Here is a 24541-nt window from a genome sequence, read left to right as displayed (position 1 = left end):
CAGTCCAGCAGAGTGACAATCCTTGTAGCAGCATTCATTTCTTCATAGGTCCAGTAGTGTCTGATTTGTTGTGGTCAGAAACCCAGTACTTATATCCAGTTGTGCCTTTGAAGTGAAGGTGACTTGAAAGAGGGGCTTTGAAGTGCACAGAGGTCCTCCCTCCCAGCTGTGGCTCCAGACTCACTACAGGAGGGTATCCAGCCCAGGTGTAATTGTTTAGCTCCTCCCTCCCCTCTTGCCCAGGATGACCAATCAGGATGTGGATGGGTACTCAGTCACACCTAACATTCCTTTGTGTATGGCTGTCTAGAGGTTATGTAAAGAGTCCAGTTGTCACTCACTCCAGATGTGTATTGGAGACAGGCTGCAGGCACACAGAGCTAAGATCAGAGACAAGCCATCTTTCCAAAAGTGGCATTTCTACAATAGTAATGATACATTCAACTTTGATAGCACAGATAATTCATCATTACCATTCCAATGATAAGAAACATGACAGAGCTACTCCTCTTCAATCAGGAATTACAGCTAATAAATGTTATAGGGAATTGCTAATATACCTAGTAGTGTAAGAGGAATGTGGGTGTTTATCACTACCAGGACATGCAAAACTGCAAAGTACATGTCCTACCTTTTAATGACACAGCACCATATGGGCTACCTAGGGCCTACCTTAGAGGGTGACATATATAATAACAGGGGAGATTAAGGCTTGCCAAGTGGTTTTAAATGGTAGCTCAGGTCAAATGGCTGTATGACTGTACACATAGGCTCTGCAGTGGCAAGCCTAACACATGTTTAAGATGCTATTTGTGTAGGTGGCACAATCAGTGCTGTAGGCCAATGAGTAGCATTTAATGAACAGACCCTGGGTAAAGGCATTACACTCCAGTAGGGAATTATAGATATGCCAATTGTGCATAAGTCAAAAAAACTATGTTTTACGGGAGAAGCATTTGCACATTAGCACTGGTTAGCAGTGGTAAAGTGCTCGGAGTCCTAAGGACAAGAAAAAGAAATCAGCAAAAAGGTGAGGTAAATAGGTAAAACATTTGGGGGAAGACCTAAGGCAGTCAGGTCTAACAGTCACTATTAACACTGATATTGCCTTGATTCAAGAATAACATATTTCTGAATCAAAAGCCTTAAAACGTAAAAGATGTTAGGTTAATAATGGTTTTGTCTCCCCTGCTCATGGGAAAAACTGACAATCATTTCATGGAAAGAAAAACAAAAGATTTATTTTGTTTCACAAGAATGAGACTCAGAGGGTAAATAGATTGTGGTTAAATTAATAGTTGATAATATACTGCTACCAATTTTTTATGTATTTGGTCCTGTATCAGTTGAGCCTAAAACAAGGAGAGGGGCTCTTTAACCCAAAGGGAATGGAGCACCCGAATACTATGTAGTAAGAGAGGAAGGTTTCCCTTTGGTATCGTTTAGCATAAAGGCCAGTCACACTGCACTTGTCCACTCACATATATCATACTTCACAGCTCAATAACAAATTATAAAGCAGTTACAAAGAAAAATGACAATATTATCCAAATATATCGCACTGTTTATTTATCAAAAAACAATTAGCCCTATTACACAAGTAACATTTTTGGGTTCTGCTCAAGGTATTGTCTGCTGCTCGTGCCATTGATGGCAGGCAGTGACGGCTCGTCCGCTAAGGTGGAGGAGGATTGTCCCACTGCTTGAACTGAAAGCTGAACACAAAAAATACAATTATGATGTTTGTTATTATCATTTTGTTTTCTGTATTCAGCTTACAGCTGAAACCAGGGAAGTGGGGCTTGGCTTCCCGCGTCACAGGGAGAGGAGTGGTGGCAGCACCTTAAGTGCACATGATGGTTTGGCCAGCTGTCTCGGGCCAGCCAAAACATCATGCACACTCTGCATGTTCTCCAAGCAGGCTGCATTACAACCTGCATAGAGAACATGCACAGCCTGCCAGCCCCTGTCTGAGCGCCGAACGATGGCGCTCCGACCAATCACAGCACTGCTAAGGAAGCGTTGTGTTTGGTCAGGGGATTCTGGGAGGATGTATAGGTAAGAGAACGGAGGAAGAAGTAGCAAGCAGTCGGTTGTATAGATAAGTGCTTTTTAAAAATGTATTTTTATTCCCCCCTCCCTCTGCTGCCCCACTGCCCACCACCCCTGTTCAACAGCAGCTGCTACTGCTGCCAGGGTAACAGCAGAAATTATTTGAGAACTATATTGTGATCTATCCAGATTCTGTTTATTAAGTTGTCAGGCCTTCCATGTTCCAAAAAAGTAACTCTATTTCTAACACAAAGCTTTTATTTAAGCATAAGAAATGTGTTATAATTTATGCCATTCACCTTTATGTGCACAAAAAAGAAAATAAGATGCCATCTTGTGCCAGTGCAAGGTTTTCCTTTCAAACTTGGTGTTAGCCATGACAGCATTAGGATGATCTTCTCCCAAACTGTTTGCCTGCTTGCCTCCAATTTTGCTATATTTTTTTAGTTGACCTCAGGACTCTAAGCACTGTGTCACTTCCAACCGATGTTAAACTGCATGTGATTATTATGATTAGGAGAATCACAAGGCCAATTTTATGTTTTCTTTTACCCACACATGTTGCCAAACCTAAAAAATCAGTGATAACAGGCAGACTGGCACAGAATAACATCACAAGATTTAAACAAAGTGTTTGGATTATTTTTTCTTCTAAAGGCTTTTCAAGTAACTATAAAGTCAGACATTTTAAGTTGAACAATAATAGACATCTCATTCATGAGTATAGCATTATGCAGTATTATAGAGTACAAGTAGAATGTGGTTTCGAATGCATCGATGAAGCAGTTAACGGAGAGCGCTCACTGCAAGCTTTTGCGGGGATTAACCCCTGACGAAGGGCTAGGCCTGAAATGCATTGGGGCTTTTCAAAATTCTTGTGAAGCAAACAGTGGATAATCATGCTTTATAATGCATACTTGAAATGGAGAACATGATGATGAAAATGGATTGAAATCTTACTATTGAAATATTCTGTCGAATAAACCATTGTTGAAAAAGATAATGGAAAGTTGACTTTGTAAAAGCCAACTCTTCGCTTAGGAGTGCTTACATGAGTTTGTCCTTCCCATGGCAAAGGACTTCCTTTATTGTGCTAAAATAATGAAGCCATGCTCATTTTTAGTCAGCACCTCTGCTAGTTTGCTACTAGCTGCAGCTGTAGTTGACATGTATCTAATTCCAATGGCCCTACTCTTCACCAAATGCATTTCTCTTTCTACCCTGTCTCTAGAGAGGCGAATGAATAATAAATAAGATACTAAGTCAGTCACACATGTCATGTATGAAATACGGATATTAATATATTATTGTCTGCTGTTAGTAGACGTTGAGGAAAAGGAGTCTAATGGAACACACTACAGGCACAGAAATGGATTATATAGATTTTGTTTGGCACATTTGTCACTGTGTATCCCATATTGCAAAACTTGATATCAAATCATGCACTTACTCCCACTTTACTCTGTGGCCTCGCCTGCCACCTAGTTTTCCAACAAATTTATTTGCAGGGCAAGAACCACGGAAAGAAAACCTGATTTTCTCTACTTCAGGGGGTTGGGTAGAGGGACAAGACAGGAAGGGTAGAGCTTTTTTTATATGTAATAGAGGAGTGTTAGAGCCGGCTGTCTCTAGTTGGCAGAGGTATACACTTCTGACAAATAGGGACACACCTTTTCTAGTCAGGGCAAGGGGATCACACCCTTCGATAACCCTTGCTCACCCCCTTGGTAGCTTGGCAGAGCAGACAGGCTTATCTCAGAGGCTGTGTGTTAAGCATTTATGACCACATACAGTAATAACGTGAATACACTACAAATGGACACGACACCGTAGTATTATAAAAATAAGTATTTTTATATAAGGCTTAGCACAAGACCAAATAACGACAAAAATGTACACAATCTTAATAAATACTCGGGGAAGGGAAAAAGGATAGTTCAACGGTAGTTTCTTCTTTAGCACAAAAATCTTTAGTATCAAAGCAAATCTTCTTCTTGGCAATACAGTTCTTAGCAACGGGGTAACCCACACGGGGGCTACACGACGTCGAGGCAAAGTTAATCCAAAGGTTCGGCGTTGACCGCGAGGAGCGCTACGTCAAGCCCGGAGTCACACGGACCCCCCCAACAACACAGTACCTTTGGAAAATGAAGCACACGATGATCAGCGGCGTCGAGCAATCCGGCGTCGCGTCTTCGGTGTCGATCAGGCCTCAGCAGGCGTCGTCGTTGATGATGCGGTTGCACAGAGTGAGCAGCGCTCACGGCGTCGAGAGGGCACGAGGGCGATGCGATCAGCAGCGGTGCAGACACGAGGTCCCTTGGAGCTGGAGCCGTACTCCCACTCACTGGCGTTGCTGCTGGCGTCGGTCGGGCCCGGCGGCCGGTCGTCGAGGAAGCGGGACACTGGAGCCGTTACTCACTATGTCGAGCTGGATTCGGCGATGTCCGTCGGCGTCGAGGTTGCTGGCTCTTTCAGAGGTGCTGGATTCACAGGTTCCAGCAAATAGCACTTTAAACAGATGAAGTCCTTTAGCCCTGTGACTTCAGCAGGAGACTGGCACTCTTCCAGTCCTTGTAGATTTTCTTAGCAAGCGTGAGAGTACACACACAGTTCCTCGGCAAAAATAAAGAAGCACTGCAGGATTCCCCCCAGCAAACAGCACACTGGCAGAAGGGGTAGGCAAGTCCTCAGATCAGCAGGCCTCTTGTCCTTGGTTACAAGGTTCCTTGTCGGAAGTGATCTAAATTCTTGGTTCAGGGGTCCTTCTCTTATACCCCTTCTCGGCTTTGATCCCTTTGTCCATGCAGGGGAATTTCCCAACATCCTGGGTCGGTCGTGGGTGGAGCCAGGCAGAAGCACCTGGCCTATTCACTGAGCAGGGCTGGGTCCTCAGACGCCCAGCAGGAGGTGGAGCCAGCATTGACACTGGCAGGAGCAGAGCTATCGGCCTCCTGGCAGGAGGTGGGGCTAGGATCGTCCATGGCAGGCACAGAGCCATCAGCCACTTGGCAGGAGGTGGAGCCAGCATTGTACCAGGCAGGGCAGGCTATCAACAACTACTCTCCCCCTACTCTCAACGCAAATGTCCCACTCATCCCACACTGACTCATCCAGACCTCTTGGAGCCACCCAGCTCCTGTCACACACACGCAAGACCAGCAGAAACCAGAAATGGTTAGACAAGAAAATAGACACTCTCTAAAAGTGCTATTTTCGAACCCAGAGTCCAAAGACCATCCACACCAACGGATGCGTAATTAAACCCCGAGTTTAGGGATACCAAACTCGCCATTGCACCATGCTCCCCGAGCCAGCTAGGATCATAGCATTAATAATCCCGGCGACCCATTCTAACTAATGGAGAGCAGGCTACCTCGCAATAGTGAAGAACGAAGATGGCGGTTGTTCACTATCAGGACATGCCAACTTGGTCAGGCGTGTCCTACCTTACACTTACAATGCACCCTGCCCGTGGGCCTACCATAGGGGTGACTAACATGAAGTCAAGGGAAGGTTTGAGGGGCTGGCAAGTAGGTATACGTGCGCAGCCTGCGTGACAGCACTAGGCTGCACGTGGGTCTCGCAATGACCGACCCGTAGACATCCTTTTACGAGGCCGCTCCTGTGGGTGGCACAACACGTGCTGCAAGCCCTTGAGCGGCATTTGTATTTACAAGCCCCGGCACTCCTGGTGCACTAGACTGGGGACTGACAGTAAACCAAATAAGCCAAACATGGATACAATAGATACATCAATTTAACATAGGGAGCACTTGCGCTATGGCACTGATCAGCAGTGGCACGGCGCCCAAAGCATATACCAGCAAAACATCGTAAAACAGTGGAGGCAAACGGAAAAAATGGAGGAGAGACTCAAGCCAATGATGTCAGGTCTAATACGTGTCCCCTCCAGCTGAAATGTGGGGAGAACTACCCTTGACCTAGGGAGTCCTCATCACTAATGTGGTAAATAAAATTTACCGGGCTATTTTTGAATTACATTAACTGACAATAAGGATACCTCAATAAAAATGAGAGGCAGAGTCCGTGGTATCTGAGTCATACGGGCTTTAATTCGGATTCTCGAGAATCGGGATATCGAGTTCCATCACCACTAAGGTTCAGGAAGGGACATTCAACGTTTTATTAACATCTCACATTATATATAGTAAAACAGTATAATTGAAATGAATACAGTAGGCGTAACAAGTGGAAAGAGAAAGATAAGAACACATGGGCGTAAAAGAAGGCGTGTACAAAGGCATACACGGAGGTGTGTACTGGAAGCGTCACAAAAGTGTCATAAGTGGGTGTATGCATAGAGAGATTCTGCAGGGTCAGCAGGAACCTTTGTTACAGATGCGCGCGCAACTAAGCATGACGTGGTAGAGACGTGTAACTGGGGAGACCTGGGGGCTTGACTTTAGCACTAGTAGAGGAGACTGATGTCTGGGATGTCAGAACGACCTGCAGTTATAGCATATCTGGTATCTTATGTTTGGAGGATGTAGTGCCTGAAGTAAAAGGTCTCTCGGGCAGAGGCCGTTCAATACTGAATGCTAGTGCGGGCATGCGTGTCTTGGTGCAATGAGCGGGGGCCATGGACCTACCATGGTAACGGGTTCATTAAATCACTTGCATGGAGACAGGCGAACTGGGCCCTTTGCTCTGCAGCCGGAACATGTTTACCTATTTCACTAGACTGGAATGTGTTTTCGAGGAGGCTGAGCAGATAACTTGTAGGCAAAATACTATTTTGGCAGGCAGGCCAGGCCGAGCCGGGCACCGCTTCGCCGAGCAGGAAGTAAGGCAGAGGTCAGGGATGCATACCTAAACTGCAGCTTTCAGAGACAGAAGAGACTCGGAGTCTCAATTAAGGGCCTAGCTCGGCTGAGCAAGAAAAACATGGAGAAAACGTGTGCGAGATTCGAAAGTGCACCATGTAAAGACGTTGGCACCATAGATCTAGAAGCCAAATTAACGTGGTTTTCTTGGAGGACTGAATAACTAACATGTTAACGTTGGACGCAAATGCATATGCGTCTTCCTAGCATGCACGGAAAGGGAATTACACGACATACATGGAACATGGGTACATGGATAGGGTGCGAGTGGGGGACACATTGAATACCTAAAAATTTCTATTTCCTCATTCCCTCCTTGGCCCCTACTACACCCATTAGGATACATCTATTTTCATGAGACTATCTATCTGTTCATATAGCATCATTTGTTCATCTTTTTTCATTCGGGAACGGGAACGTGAACTTGGACGGGGAATACAAGCTGTGGCGCACAAGCCGCAAATCGCTCGCCCACATGGCAGACATAGACAACAACTGAATACTATGAGCAGTATTATTCCTAGGAATGACAATACTTTCCATCCCCAGGCGGATATCACACTCCAGAGCCAACCGGACCAGGTCCAGGTGCCAGGATTCTGGTGCATCTGGTGAGCGATATTATGGAGCCGTGTTATTGCTTTATATACTGACGGTGCGTTATTAGGAATGAAAATACAACAACTGGATCCGATCACTCTACAAGCCCCGCCCCTATCGGCCAGGATGACGTCAAGGACAAGGCGATTTTGAAGAGAGGGAGTCGGCCACATACCCAACAATTTGTGGCATTGCTGGTCTTATGAGTGTGGTGTAACATACGAATGAAAGTGTTGTTACGCATTGCTAATCGCTAGGACAGCTCGTGAGGGGGTAGGTCACTAAAAGTGTGCTCTACAGTGTCATTAGAGGAAGCATGTACATGTGAACCAAGAGGAGGAAAGAAAACATGTAGCATAAAACTTATGCATATGATCGTAAGACTCAGAAAGAACATAAAAAGTAATGTAATAACGCATCGGCTGTGCAAATTTTTACAATATTTTTCTCTCTTTTCGATTCGCCTATCTCTCTGACTATTTGGGTCTATCTTATACATGTCAGAAACCTGTCTAACCGCTTCACCCGAGGGGGACTTAAACAATTAAACGCTGTCTGACTTACTAGACCTCAATTTGGCTCGGTACTCCTGTTGTGGAGTTTTCTCTAACAGGGGGAGTTTAGAGTCTGTAGCGGGGCAGTCCTTGAGAACAGTCTTTGGACACAGTCCATAAAATCTCTTCACGTGGCTGGAGTGGAGCCACCCCTTCCTGCCTTCGATCTTCACAGCGGTCCTCGTGGTCATCAACACCAATTTGGGCTCCTTCCACCTGGGCTCCAGAGGGCTTGAGCGGTCAAAGTTGCGGACCAACACCAGGTCTCCGGGAACGATTTCATGCGGTTTCACCTGGGTGGTGTCCGGGAAGGCAGCCGTGACCTGTGAACGACAAGATAGTAGTGCAGACATCAAGGAAGCCAGGTAATCTGTTAGCATAGTACTTTCAACATCGGTTATCTTACGAGGCATAGGCGTACCCCACATGTTTGGGGGACGTCCGAAGATTACTTCATACGGGGACAGTCCGGTTCTAGAATGGGCTACCATACGCATATAAAAGAGGGCAACCGGCAGGGCTACCATCCAATCTACTCCCTTTTCTGCACAGACTTTCGCTAAACGTGTTTTCAGGGTCTGATTATGTCTCTCAACGAGACCTGCTGCTTTGGGGTGTCGTACACAGTGAAATTTCCACTGGTAACCTAACAGGAGTGATACCTGTTTCATGAGCTCGGACGAGAATGGCTGTCCATTATCAGAGTACACGACACGGGGCAAACCATATCGTGGGAAAAATTCACGGACCAACTGCTTGGCAGTGGTTACAGCGGTGTAATCTGGAACTGGGGACGCTTCTTTCCATCTGGAAAGGGCACACACAACTACGAGGACATACTTGAATCCTCTACAATGGTCCATCTGGATATAATCCATCTGGAGGACTTCAAAAGGATGGTCAGGAGGATGAAATCCACCTTGTTCCACGGGGATGCCTTTGCCTGGATTTAACTGACAACAGATCATACAGGTACGTACTTTCTGTTTTGCTGCTGCACGTAAATGCTTATTGAACCAAATATTCTGGATGCTGTCTAACATGGCTTTCTCTCCTAAGTGTGCTGGACTATGTGCTGTGTTAATGATAACTTGAACCATAGAGTCGGGGAGAAACCATGTGGCTCTTCCCTTCGTCATCCATCCCTGATCTGTCTGGACCCCTCCTTGTTCAGTCCATTTCTTGATTTCGTCTGGAGTTGCATGTGTCTGTATGTCAAGTACATCTAGTGTGGGATCCTTAACTGTCATGCAATGTGTCAGTGTAGTCACTTCAGTCTTTGTCGGATCAGTCGGAATGTCTGTTTGAGTCTGAGCTGTGAGTTTAGCTGTTCGATCTGCCAGGTCGTTACCCTGGGAAATAGTGTCAGTGACTTTCGTATGTGCTTTGCACTTCTTGATGGCAATGGATGCAGGCAAATGTATTGCTTCTAATAGAGCTTGAATGAGGGGACCGTGTTGTATCTTGGCACCGTGAGAAGTCAGAAAACCTCTCTCTTGCCAGAGGACGCCGAAGTCGTGAACGACTCTGAATGCGTACTGTGAATCTGTATATATGTTTACTTTCAGGTTCTTGGCTCGTATGCAGGCTTGGGTCAGAGCGATGAGCTCTGCTGCTTGAGCAGACAGTGTGTCAATACGCTGTGTTTCTATGACTTCAGTTTCAGTGGTCACTGCATATGCGGCCACTAACTCTCCTGTACTTGTTCTCATACATGAACCATCCACGTAAAGCGTCAGGTCTGGATCGGGCAATGCAATGTCTGTCAAGTCTTGTCTCGGCTTTGTCACGGTATTAATGACTTCCACGCAGTCATGTGGTGCTGGATCTGCTGTGATCGAGGGTAACAATGTGGCAGGGTTTAGTATGTTGCAACGTCTGATTTCTATGTGTGGTTGGAACAGTGTCAGTTCATATCCTGTCAGTCGTGCTATGGTCAAGTGTTGAGTCTGTGTTCGATTGAGGAGAACTTCCACGGAGTGTGGAACTTGTACTGTCAAGGGATGTCCTAATACTATGGAATCGCTTTGTCTGATAGCAAGAGCTGTTGCTGCAACTGATTTTAGGCACGCAGGCAGAGCCTGGGCCACGGGATCCAATGTACTAGAAAAATAAGCGCAAGGCTTATGGTGTCCTGCTTGATCTTGTGTGAGAACAGATTATGCTGTGCCATCGCGTTCTGTGACAAAAAGTGTAAAAGGTTTGCTGTAACATGGTGTCGCTAAAACGGGTGCTTGACATAGAGCTTTCTTTAATTCATCAAAAGCTTGTGTATGTTCTTGTGTCCAAGGGAGGACAGTCGAAGTCGCTGCCTCCTGTGTTGTCAACTGTATGAGTGGCTTTGCTAGATATGCATACTGAGGAATCCATTGTCTGCAGTAAGAAGTGAGGCCAATGAAGGCCCGTGCTTCCTTTTGTGTCTTGGGTTGTGGAAGATGTGCAATTAACTGAATGCGGTCTGGTGTCAACTGTCTACCCCTCTTGGACAGCAAGTGTCCAAGGTATACCACTTGCTGGGCACAGAATTGTAGCTTTGAAGGGGACACTTTATGCCCCTTTTCGGCCAGAAAATACAAGACTGTCAGTGATGCGCGTTCGCAGTCACGTTCGGTCCGTGCTGTAATTAACAGATCTTCAACATATTGCAGCAGGGCAGTGTCAGTAGGCATGTGAATACAGTCTAGTTGTTGTTTCAGTGCTTGGCTGTAAATACTAGGACTCTCTGTGAACCCTTGAGGAGCACGTGCAAATTTGAAGCTTCTGCCATTTAAACAGAATCCGAAGAGATACTGGCTTTCAGGATGAATGGGGACACTAAAGAAAGCGTTCTTGAGATTGATTACAGTAAAGAACGCAGCTTCGGAATCAATGACAGTCAATAGGGAAGAAATATCTGGGACCACTGGGTACTGGGGTATAATACATTTATTCAATTCTCGAAGGTCGATCACCAGTCTGTAGAGCGGCGGTGCATTCGGGTCTGTGCGTTTAAGAATCGGAATGATTGGAGAATTACATACATTGGAGTCAGTTTCGACAACTACTCCTTGAGCAATGAGCTCGTCTATGATTTTCAGTAAGGCTGCTACAGCCTCAGGTGGCAACTTGTATTGTCGGATTCGTGGCAGTACAACACCTTGTTTGAGAGTGACACGATAGGGTGTAATGTGCATACAACCTACATCAGTTGGACCTTGTGCCCATAAATGCTGCGGTACATTCTGCAATCTTGGATCAAAATCTCTCAACACATAATGTCCTTTAAAATCACGTAAAAACAATCTCACTCCTTCCGGAGAACAACATATCACTGCTCCTAATGCTTTCAATGTTTTAATACCAAGCAAGTTTTCTGGACATGATTTCGTAAGTAACAAGTCTGTAGTACGAGACAATGGACCAATTTCTAGGGGAACTGGCTTTGACACTTCGTTAACAATAGGCTTTCCTGAAAATCCAAGGGAAACATTCTGTGAGCCTGAGAGGGGTGCCCCTGGAACCTCGTCATGACTGATGGTAGTTCTGCTCGCCCCTGTGTCAATCAAAAATGTTCTGTCTTTCCCTAATACCTGACTATGTACATAGGGACCCTCTTGATCTACAGGAACCTCGATAAGGGGCAAGCCAACCTCCCTCTCTAGGCTGTTTCATGAGTACTGCTGGTAATCGGGGTAATCTGACTGTGCATACTGGTACATTTGTTGAGTAACATGTTGCGTGGCAGCAATGGGTTGGGGCTGAGGTACTGCTACTGTCTGTTGTGCATTCTGTGGGGGTTGCGTGTTCTGTGGAATATTCTGTGGGACATGTTCTGGTCTAGGTGGACGCGGTCTTTCTTTCGTTCTGCCTGTAGCAATATTGTATTTCAGTATGGTACATTTGTTTATATAGTGACCTGGCTGTTTACAGTAGTTGCAATTCCCTTTAACAGGAGCTGCAGGATGACTAGTCTGTGTCGCCCCCCTCTTCTGACCGTCTGCTGGGACTGACTGGGCAACTAGTACTTTCATTTTCGTGTCTTTCATACGTCTCTGTTCATGTTCGTGTTCTTCTCTGATTCGATTCTGGTGGTACTGTAACATTTGTAACATTTGAGAAGGGGTGTTAGCTTGCCAAGTACTCTCGACCTTCAATACTCTATTTTTAACCTGTGGTAATGAATTCTCGACTAGTTTGGATACAAAAAGATGTGGATAAGATTCACTGCTCGTTTTCAGGCAGCTATTAATAATGAAACATTTCTCGAATCTGGAATAAAAATCACTAGTGTCTTCGTCATGTTTTTGTTTGCAGGCTGAGATTGCATCCCAGTCTTCCTTTTTAATTGTCAATAGCCTCGGCAGAACCTGTACTAATAATCCTGGTAATGCTTTAGCTTTATCCCCAAGACCAGTACCTGGGACTCGCCCATTTTCTTCTGTTTCTAATTCAGTCCAAATAATCTTTTTATCTCCCACCTCCCATTCTTTTTCTTTACGTTTTTCGTAAATACCTGCTGGCAACAATACCTTTAACATTTTAAGAATATCGGGATACGTATAATCCCCCATGAGTAACATGTCTTTTAATTCACAATGAAATCCTGCTGGATCTTTATCATGGCAGGGCACTAATTTTTTCATTTCCAAGAGTTCCATTTTAGTCAAGGGGGTGTATACGAATACTCGTTCTAGCTCACCTCCTGTGGTCCGGACGGGATGAAATTCTCGTAAGGGATACTGTCTGTCTATGTAAAATGGTTTTCTTACTGGGGGTGGAACAGGAACGAAATGTGGAGTCAGGAAAGTTCTGTATTTATGGCGTTGTTCTAGAATGATATTAATTAAATCGGTACCTAGACCTCTCCATCTTTTAAGGAGTAACTCTTCCAATACATTATATAGGGGACCTGGATCAGAATGCTGACTTTCATACAGTGTAATGAGGTGTTGAATCATGTACATACCAGCTAGTCGCTGTTCATCCGGGGAAAGATTCAAAAATGTTTGCGCTACTGAATCATCTTTATATACGCTAGTATTGCCAGCCCATTGGACTGCTGACCGGGCTAGTTCCTGTTCATGCATGGTACTAAGTTCACTGTAACCTATTCGTTCTTTCAGTACTTTATCAGTAGCTTGGAATAAATGTTCAAGAGAACATTGTTCTGGTATGGGAGAAAGAAAACTTTTCTTACATTCTAGGCGTATGGGTTTGTCAAAGGGTCTGTCAAAAGGTCTTGCCCTACCTACGTACGCTATCCTGCCTTGTGTTTCTGTTTCTATATCATCGTCTTCTGAGACGTCCTCATCTTTTCTCTCGGTTTCTATCGCTGCTTTTTCCTTTGCGTGTATGTCTAGAATTTCTTTACGAATGTTTCTGTACATGGATTCTATACAACCTTGTTTACTGTGTTTTCCATCAGCTATATTGTCGCTCCATTTAATCAGAAGTTTCATTTCTTCTTTGTCGTTACCTGGCTGGTCTTGTTCCCTAATCAAACAGTTTATCAAAAACTGTAAGATCATGCCTTGAGTCTCCACCTTTCTGTGTGCGATAGCCTCCTGTATACTTTCTGGTCTTTCCCTCGTTCTAATAAAGTGATATATGTTGTCTAGATGTTTAGTCATTTCTGGTAACATAGTCAAATAGTTTGTAACACGTCGTATACGTAATGAATATAACATCATCTGGTCTTCGCCTGGTACTGGATCGTATCTACAATCTGTAATGTACTGTCTAAGGGCTGCGAAGTTAGCTACCTTTGGTGTGCTTGTAATGCTGCTTCTCTAAGTGAGATTCGTTTTAATTGAGGCGGGGTGATAGGGAGACCTCCTACTGCTCCCCCTGAGGCTGAAGCGTGACCGTCAACTGGCTGTGCTGTCGGTGGTAGTAATGGAGCTGGTCGAGTAGGTGTAGTAGTAATAGGTGCAGGTAATGTAAGTTGGCCCTGTGTTGCTGTCGTAAAAGGATTGCTAGGACCAGTGGCAGGAGGGACGGTAGCAGGTGAGACAGTGGGAAGGGTCGTGTCATCCTGAACAGGATGTTGAGGAATATTATTAGTAGGTGGTACACGTACATTAGTATACTCAGGAGCAACATCGTCTAAATAAGAGGAAAGGAAAATGTCCGCTGCGGTCTGTTTATGACGTAATTTAGTCGGGACCAATGGTGGCGGCAAGTTACGGGGTACTTCCGGGGTCGCCCTGGGCAGGCCCTCGGCAAGAACAGGATACATGCCTGTAATAAGGGCATTTTTTGTCTAATTGTTCTGTTCTAACTCGTTCACCTTCTTCTAGTAACTCTTTTTCTCTAGCTTTTTCAGATTCTTCTCTACTTTTCTCTGCTCTCCTGATTTCTTTCTCTGTTCTTCTATGCGCTTCTTTACGCCACTATTCTATGGCATCTTTCTGTGATTGTCTGGCTTTCTTTTTCCATAGTGCTTCTTCTACTCTCATGATGCAATCAGCATCCCATGTCCCGGAGACAGGCCATCTATACTTCTCTTCCAGATCTTTTGTGTAATCCACCCACAAGTCTAAGTACAGTATGGCATCTAAGCCATGTTTATGGTACATAAAATGTCCTGGAGTGTCCCTGGGCGGGACGGGAACTGCTTCTTCAAGTATCCCTTTCCTAGTTCCTATCTGACGTAATTTCGAGAACAGCGGCATTTTTGAACTGACAATAAACACAGTAATGAATAGCAAACAATCATTCATACCACGACATTAAACACATTAAAACATTTCAGACTGATATTACCTGGTACATAGAAGACATGAATACTGAAATCTCGAGATACAATACTAGAATACTGAATCACTAGATGCACTGCTAAACAGTACAGACAATACCGGTCCCATAAAGAGACACGTCATTACCGTATTCACCTAAGTGAACACGTCTGGACTGGGCCGGGTCTGTGTACCCAGACCCGTCTTGACCGGGCACAAATTAATGAACCCGTCTAGATGCGTTCCCAACAACGGTACTCACCGGGAAGCAAAACTGAAGGCCTCGGAAACTGGACTGGACTGGACTGGACTGCTACGACGTCTGGCTGCTACTACGCACGCGCTTCGGAACAGGTGGGCCTCCGGATACCTCGGACCTTGCTCTCTCGGCTTGGGCTCTGGTCGGGACTCTCCGCATTCCTCACCGCCTCGTCTGGATGCCGAACCGCAGTCTCCGTCTCCTCCGTGGGCCTGAGGGAGATAGCAGGAAAACCCGCAGGTGTGCACGGATTCCGTCACGGCTGTAGAAGGGGTCAGGGGCCTGCGTACATCGCCGGCGCGTGATGAAGGGGAGGGGTCCCTATTCGGGCGCCAGATTATGTGGTAAATAAAATTTACTGGGCTATTTTTGAATTACATTAACTGACAATAAGGATAGCTCAATAAAAATGAGAGGCAGAGTCCGTGGTATCTGAGTCATACGGGCTTTAATTCGGATTCTCGAGAATCGGGACATCGAGTTCCATCACCACTAAGGTTCAGGAAGGGACATTCAACGTTTTATTAACATCTCACATTATATATAGTAAAACAGTATAATTGAAATGAATACAGTAGGCGTAACAAGTGGAAAGAGAAAGATAAGAACACATGGGCGTAAAAGAAGGCGTGTACAGAGGCGTACACGGAGGTGTGTACTGGAAGCGTCACAAAAGTGTCATAAGTGGGTGTATGCATAGAGAGATTCTGCAGGGTCAGCAGGAACCTTTGTTACAGATGCTACAGATGCGCGCGCAACTAAGCATGACGTGGTAGAGACGTGTAACTGGGGAGACCTGGGGGCTTGACTTTAGCACTAGTAGAGGAGACTGATGTCTGGGATGTCAGAACGACCTGCACTTATAACATATCTGGTATCTTATGTTTGGAGGATGTAGTGCCTGAAGTAAAAGGTCTCTCGGGCAGAGGCCGTTCAATACTGAATGCTAGTGCGGGCATACGTGTCTTGGTGCAATGAGCGGGGGCCATGGGCCTACCATGGTAACGGGTTCATTAAATCACTTGCATGGAGACAGGAGAACTGGGCCCTTTGCTCTGCAGCCGGAACATGTTTACCTATTTCACTAGACTGGAATGTGTTTTCGAGGAGGCTGAGCAGATAACTTGTAGGCAAAATACTATTTTGGCAGGCAGGCCAGGCCGAGCCGGGCACCGCTTCGCCGAGCAGGAAGTAAGGCAGAGGTCAGGGATGCATTCCTAAACTGCAGCTTTCAGAGACAGAAGAGACTCGGAGTCTCAATTAAGGGCCTAGCTCGGCTAAGCAAGAAAAACATGGAGAAAACGTGTGCGAGATTCGAAAGTGCACCATGTAAAGACGTTGGCACCATAGATCTAGAAGCCAAATTAACGTGGTTTTCTTGGAGGACTGAATAACTAACATGTTAACGTTGGACGCAAATGCATATGCGTCTTCCTAGCATGCACGGAAAGGGAATTACACGACATACATGGAACATGGGTACATGGATAGGGTGCGAGTGAGGGACACATTGAATACCTAAAAATTTCTATTTCCTCACTAAGGCGGAAAAATCTGGACAGACCATCAGCATTGGCGTGATCTGTACCAGGGCGGTGTTCCACCGTAAAGTCCATCCCCTGTAGGGAAATGGACCACCTCAACAGTTTCGGATTCTCACCCCTCATCTGCATCAACCATCTGAGGGGCCTGTGGTCTGTCTGAACCCGGAAGTGAGTCCCAAACAGGTAGGGTCTTAGCTTCTTCAGCGCCCAGACCACAGCAAATGCTTCTCTCTCTATCGCACTCCACCTCGTTTCCCTGGGAAGTAACCTCCGACTGATGAAGGCTACAGGCAAGTCTCGGCCCTCTTCATTTACCTGAGCTAGAACAGCCCCCACGCCATGCTCTGAAGCGTCCGTCTGGACAATAAATTCTTTCGAAAAGTCGGGTGCCTGGAGTATAGGTGCTGTGCACATTGCAGTTTTCAGGGTGTCGAAGGCCGTTTGACAGGCATCAGTCCAGATCACGTTTCGTGGCTGCTTCCTGGAAGTCAGCGAAGTCAAGGGGTGCACAATGTTACCATAATCCTTGACAAACCTCCTGTAATAACCTGTGAGTCCTAGGAAGGCTCTCACCTGAGTTTGGGTTTTGGGCGGCACCCAAGCCAGGATGGTATCAATCTTGGGTTGCAGGGGGGCAACCTTGCCGCTCCCTACTTGGTGCCCCAAGTACACCACCGAACCCTGCCCAATCTGGCACTTACTGGCTTTGATTGTGAGGCCTGCTCCGCGCAGGGCCAACAACACTTCCTGGAGGTGGCGCAAGTGTTCCTCCCAGCTGGCGCTGAACACTGCGATGTCGTCCAGGTAGGCGGCACTGAAATCCTCCAGTCCGGCCAAGACCTGGTTGACCAACCTCTGGAAGGTGGCAGGGGCATTCTTCATCCCAAAGGGCATCACCCGGAACTGGTATAGCCCATCTGGTGTTGAGAATGCGGACCTCTCCTTTGCCCCATCAGTCAAGGCGATCTGCCAGTACCCAGACGTTAGATCAAACGTACTGAGGTACCGGGCAGCCCCCAACCGATCGATGAGCTCATCAGCTCTGGGGATGGGGTGCGCGTCAGTCTTCGTGACCGAATTGAGTCCTCGGTAATCCACGCAGAACCGGAGTTCGGGTGAAGCACCATGCGCTGCAGCCTTCGGGACCAAGACCACTGGGCTGGCCCAAGGACTGCTAGAGGACTCAATCACCCCTAACGCAAACATCTTGGAGACCTCCTCCTTAATGTATGCTCTAACCTTGTCAGTCACCCTGTAAGCCTGGTGCTTCACAGGAGGGCTGTCTCCGGTGTCAACGTCATGGACACACCAATGAGTGACACCCGGAACCAAGGAAAACAGATCCGGGAATTGTCCCAACAGGTGGCGACAATCCTGTTTCTGCTCAAGGGTCAGTGTGTCAGAGAGGACCACACCATCCACTGACCCGTCTTGCTTTTTAGCACACAGGAGGTCAGGAAGAGGCTCACCCTCCTCCTCCATTCCAGCATCTGTAGCTAGGAGCATGCCCACTTCGGACCTTTCTAAGTGGGGCTTCAAACGGTTGACATGCAGGACCCGCAAGGGGTTCCTGGGAGATTTCAAGTCCACCAAGTAGGTGACATCGCTCTTCTTCTCCACAACCTTAAACGGTCCAGTCCACCTGTCCTTGAGCGCACAAGGTTCCACAGGGGACATGACCCACACTTCCAGACCAGGCTGAAGCTCTACCAGAGTGGCATTCCGGTCATACCAACGCTTCATCTCTTCCTGGCTGGCCTCCAGATTTGCCTGAGCAAGTTCTCTGAAGCGCCGAGTCTGGTTCCGAAAGGCCAGCATGTAACTGTATACATCCTGGGGAGGTTTCCTGGGAGATTGCTCCCAGCCTTCCTTGACCAGACTCAAAGGCCCTCTTACCGGGTGACCGTACAAGAGCTCAAAGGGGCTGAACCCTAGAGACTTCTGCGGCACCTCTCGGTAAGCAAACAACAGGCATGGCAAGAGGTCGTCCCATTTCCGCCTCATTGGTTCTTCGAGACCCATGATCATGCCTTTCAGGGTCCGGTTGAATCTCTCAACCAGCCCATTTCCTTGAGGGTGGTAAGGAGTGGTGAACTTGTAGGTTACCCCACACTCCTTCCACAGAGACTTCATATAGTTCGAAATGAAGTTGGTGCCCCGGTCTGACACCACCTCTCGGGGGAACCCCATCTGGGAGAAAACACCCATCAGTGCCCGTCCCACCACGGGGGCCGTCACTATTCTGAGAGGGATGGCTTCCGGGTACCGTGTGGCATGGTCCACCAAGACCAGGATGGACCTGTTGCCCAGGGCTGTCTTGGGGTCCAGGGGCCCAACAATGTCAATACCCACCCGGTCAAAGGGGGTGCTGACCACTGGAAAAGGTTGGAGGGGAGCCTTCTGCTTCCTTCCGCTTTTCCCACTTGCCTGGCAAGTGTGACAAGTTTTGCAATGGATGTCTACATCCCTTCGCATCTGAGGCCAATAAAAATGGGTGACAAGCCTGTCATAGGTCTTGTCCTGCCCCAGATGTCCAGCTAACGGAACGTCATGAGCCAAACCCAGTAGGAAGGCTCGGAAGCGCTGGGGTACCACCAGCACACGGGCTGACCCAGGCTCAGCAGCCTTAGGCTCGCTATACAGGAGGTCGTTCTCCCAGTACACAAAATGTGACCCTGACTGATCACCTGAGGATTGGGCTGAGGGCTGCTGCCTCATGCCCACAAGAGAAGGGCACACCTTCTGTTCGGCACAGAATTCCTCCCTGGAGGGACCACCATCCTGCTGCCAATGGGTCAGCTCGGGCAAGTCTCCCAGTTCGGCAATTTGTTCCCCTGTGGGCTCCACGGCATCCCCCTCAGGGTCTACCTTCTCCTGGACCACGGGAACTATGGGGGCCGGTTTCCCGCGCCTCCTGCCTCTTCTCTTCACAGCTGGGTCCTGGGCCGTACTTTCAGGCTCCGGGACCCCATTAACACCCTTACTCGCTGTCTTCGATCGAGTGGTTGCACACACCCACTCTGGCACGCCCAACATTTTCAAGTGCGCCTCTCTCTCCACCTTCGCCCAAGGGGAGTCTTCTAAATCATTGCCCAGGAGACAATCGACAGGCATGGCGGGCCTCACAGCAACCTGAAGAGTACCTGAAACTCCCCCCCATTCAAAGGAAACCTGAGCTACTTCACACTCTTTCTGGGAGTTGTCAGCAGCTATCACAGGGTAGAATGCGTGGGGAACCACCTGCTCTCTGGACACCAAGTGACACTTGACAGCTGTCACACTCGCTCCGGTGTCTCTGAGAGCTTCCACTCTATGGCCATTAATGGTCACCCACTGCCTATATTTACTAGTGTTACTAGGCAGAGGGGGTGGAGGGACCATTTGCATGTCTCCTAGCGAGACCAGGGACATCTCTGTGGGACCCCTCCCACCATGGACAACCATCTCCTCCCCTCCCAAGGCTACACTCGCCAACTGACGGGGGGTGCACTCGGCAGTGCATTCGATTTCTTCATGGGACACTGGGGATCGTAATACCGGTGTCCCACCTGCCCACAAGTGTAGCAGGTTAGGGGGCCCCTATGAACAGGTTTACCCGTCGGGGCCCCTGGCTTCTTCTCAGGGGGAGGCTGGGAACCTTTCCCTTGGTTCCCTTGGGGATTACTTTGGGGCCCTTTCTGGGACTCCTTCTGTTTACCCTTGTCCCCCCCACTCTTCTGCTGGGGACCCTGCCCACCTTTGGCTGAGTCTCCCACTGGACCCTTGTGGACCCTGGTACTGACCCAGCGGTCCGCCTCCTCAGCAAGTTTTCTAGGGTTAGATATCTTGCTATCAATCAGGTGCTGGTGCAGCTCTGGAAAACAGTTATTAGACAAATGCTCCCAAGCAAACAAATCATAAAGAGCTTCATAACTTTCCACTTTGCTGCCCTTTACCCAACCATCCATGGCTCTGCAAAAATAAGACAAATATTCAACCCACAACGTACCAGGCAACTTCTTACATTCTCTAAAAGCTTGTCTGTACTTCTCGGGGGTTAGGCCATACCGCAACATTAAAGCATCTTTCATATGAGCATACGACATCCTATCCTCAACAGGCATGTCTAACAGGGTATCTCTCCCCTCATTCACAAAGCGACCCCACAACCCCGCTCCCCAATCCTTCTCAGGGACCCGGTGGGCCAACAATGCTAACTCATACGCTTTAAACCACTGACCAATATCTTCGTTCCTATGATAATCTTTTATCACATCTTTGGGAAAGTAAAACTTACTTTCTGCAGGCCCAGATGGAATGCTGCCACCAGAGGGATTCAATTCTAACTTCTTAGCTTGGATGTCCAACTCCCTCAACTTGGTATCACGCTCCAAAGCTAACTTCTCTCTTTCAAAATCTAACCTTTTGGTCTCCAAATCAGCTTCTCTTCTACCTCTTGCATTTTCTAACTCCAACTGCCCATTTATCTTTAGCCTTGCCATTTCCATGTTGTATGCACGCTCCTTCGCCCTTTCTTCTCGTTCTTCAGGGGAAAGACCTTTGGAGGAAACACTGCTTCCGGGAGAGGACTCAGGCCCATTCGCTGGCGCCTCCTCATCCCCTTCCACTGGCGGTACCACCACCAGATCAGTGGGATCTCTGGACTCCAACCAGGCCTCCAAAGCTTTGCGAAAATCCTCTTTCCTTTCGAGGCCTGTTGTAGGAACTTGAAGCTGCTCGCAAAAGTGTTGCAGCTGCTTTTTTCTGTATTTCTTCATTTTCTTCCTATCAAACTCCTCCACAACAACAACAACAGGGGTAGTGACTCCGTTGTCATTCATGGTCAAAACTGGCAGTGTTCAAAAAATCAAGCTTCCGAAAAGCGGAGAACCAAAAATAGGATCCTTCCCAATTAGATTGTGACTGCGTTATGGTCTGCTTTCACTATGTAGCGTACACTAATCACTGCACATGGGTCATAAATGCAAGGTCCAAATCCTCACCGCTGCCACCAATGTTAGAGCTGGCTGTCTCTAGTTGGCAGAGGTATACACTTCTGACAAATAGGGACACACCTTTTCTACTCAGGGCAAGGGGATCACACTCTTCGATAACCCCTGCTCACCCCCTTGGTAGCTTGGCAGAGCAGACAGGCTTATCTCAGAGGCTGTGTGTTAAGCATTTATGACCACATACAGTAATAACGTGAATACACTACAAATGGACACGACACCGTAGTATTATAAAAATAAGTATTTTTATATAAGACTTAGCACAAGACCAAATAACGACAAAAATGTACACAATCTTAATAAATACTCGGGGAAGGGAAAAAGGATAGTTCAACGGTAGTTTCTTCTTTAGCACAAAAGTCTTTAGTATCAAAGCAAATCTTCTTCTTGGCAATACAGTTCTTAGCAACGGGGTAACCCACACGGGGGCTACACGACGTCGAGGCAAAGTTAATCCAAAGGTTCGGCGTCGACCGCGAGGAGCACTACGTCGAGCCCGGAGTCACACAGACCCCTCCAACCACACAGTACCTTTGGAAAATGAAGCACACGATGATCAGCGGCGTCGAGCAATCTGGCGTCGCGTCTTCGGTGTCGATCAGGCCTCAGCAGGCGTCGTCGTTGATGATGCGGTTGCACAGAGTGAGCAGCGCTCACGGCGTCGAGAGGGCACGAGGGCGATGCGATCAGCAGCAGTGCAGACACGAGGTCCCTTGGAGCTGGAGCCGTACTCCCACTCACTGGCGTTGCTGCTGGCGTCGGTCGGGCCCGGCGGCCGGTCGTCGAGGAAGCGGGACACTGGAGCCGTTACTCACTATGTCGAGCTGGATTCGGCGACGTCCGTCGGCGTCGAGGTTGCTGGCTCTTTCAGAGGTGCTGGATTCACAGGTTCCAGCAAATAGCACTTTAAACAGATGAAGTCCTTTAGCCCTGTGACTTCAGCAGGAGACTGGCACTCTTCCAGTCCTCGGAGATTTTCTTAGCAAGCGTGAGAGTACACACACAGTTCCTCTCTCCTGGTTCCTTGGCAAAAATAAAGCAGCACTGCAGGATTCCCCCCAGCAAACAGCACACTGGCAGAAGGGGTAGGCAAGTCCTTAGATCAGCAGGCCTCTTGTCCTTGGTTACAGGGTTCCTTGTCAGAAGTGATCTAAATTCTTGGTTCAGGGGTCCTTCTCTTATACCCCTTCTCGGCTTTGATCCCTTTGTCCATGCAGGGGAATTTCCCAACATCCTGGGTCGGTCGTGGGTGGAGCCAGGCAGAAGCACCTGGCCTATTCACTGAGCAGGGCTGGGTCCTCAGACGCCCAGCAGGAGGTGGAGCCAGCATTGACACTGGCAGGAGCAGAGCTATCGGCCTCCTGGCAGGAGGTGGGGCTAGGATCGTCCATGGCAGGCACAGAGCCATCAGCCGCTTGGCAGGAGGTGGAGCCAGCATTGTACCAGGAAGGGCAGGCTATCAACAACTACTCTCCCCCTACTCTCAATGCAAATGTCCCACTCATCCCACACTGACTCATCCAGACCTCTTGGAGCCACCCAGCTCCTGTTACACACACGCAAGACCAGCAGAAACCAGAAATGGTTAGACAAGAAAATAGACACTTTCTAAAAGTGCTATTTTCGAACCCAGAGTCCAAAGACCATCCACACCAACGGATGCGTAATTAAACCCCGAGTTCAGGGATACCAAACTCAACATTGCACCATGCTCCCCGAGCCAGCTAGGATCATAGCATTAATAATCCCGGCGACCCATTCTAACTAATGGAGAGCAGGCTACCTCGCAATAGTGAAGAACGAAGATGGCGGTTGTTCACTATCAGGACATGCCAACTTGGTCAGGCGTGTCCTACCTTACACTTACAATGCACCCTGCCCGTGGGCCTACCACAGAACAGACCTTGTGGTAGGTGAGGTGGTCTGGCATTGATATTGAAACTGCTTTTCCCTGCACTCTCTCCCCTCAGACTATCCCAGATTGTGAAAGGGCCCTGTTTAAAATCACAATATCACATAATTTCACTTTCACTGGGCTACTCATTTACCATTTGAGATCAAAAGAGAGAGCAAGGGATATTGTCACTCGGAAGTGAAAAGAGATACCTCCTTTTCCCCTGATAGGAATATTTATGCAAACAAAAGAAGGAGTATCCCCTACGTCAAGTTTTTGAAGAAAAACTTTCGGAGGGTGAGTTGTTTGGCAAAAAAAGGAAAAAGTCAACCTTTTTGTTAGGAAACCCCTCACTCACCACCTAGTGGTGACTTGCTTCATCATCGGGGTCCACCCTGGTGACCTAGCGTCACCAGGATGTGCTTCGACACCTGTGTTACAGTGGAGCAGGTTGTGACTGTATGTGCAAAAAAAGGTGTTAAAAATTGTCCTGGTTTAACTTAAAATCAATTTTTATTATAAAGTAATCAGAACAATGTTAAAAATTGCTGGCGAGATACTGCTTGGTGAGTTACGGCCAAGGTATCTCTATATGTGTCTGAGTGGCTTGGTCGACATGTTTCTACCATCAGGGCAGTAGCCCGGTATTCTTCAGGACCAAAAGCAGGTGGATGGGAGGTGTGTGCCCCCTAAAAGGTACACCCTATCCTGATCCCCTGTAAACCAACTGGAAAAATAACCAGTGGTAGATGTGCTCTTTTAAAATAAAGAGAGCCGTCTGGTTACAAAAAAGGAAAAGAGACCTGTAGGGAAAAGCAAAAAAGTACTGATTTCAGTTGAATTTCTATACTTTCCTGTTACGTCGTGAAGTGTCTCTGTGATATGACTAATCATGCCAAGGGGACGTGCCCTCCGAGTGATCAAGTATTGTGTTCAATACGGGTGGTTGGCAGGGAAGTATTATCCGAGTATGCACTCTTATCAATAGGTGCTCGTGTTTGCCATGCAATACATATTTGTTGCCTTCATAAAGGTATACGGGCATGCACTTCATTTCAAATGCATGCATACATGATTTATCATT

The sequence above is a fragment of the Lissotriton vulgaris genome, chromosome 1_1 (assembly GCF_964263255.1).
Source record: "Lissotriton vulgaris chromosome 1_1, aLisVul1.2, whole genome shotgun sequence".
Lineage (NCBI taxonomy): Eukaryota > Metazoa > Chordata > Amphibia > Caudata > Salamandridae > Lissotriton > Lissotriton vulgaris.
The sequence above is the reverse complement of the archived record's forward strand: the minus strand, read 5'-3'. Positions refer to the sequence as shown.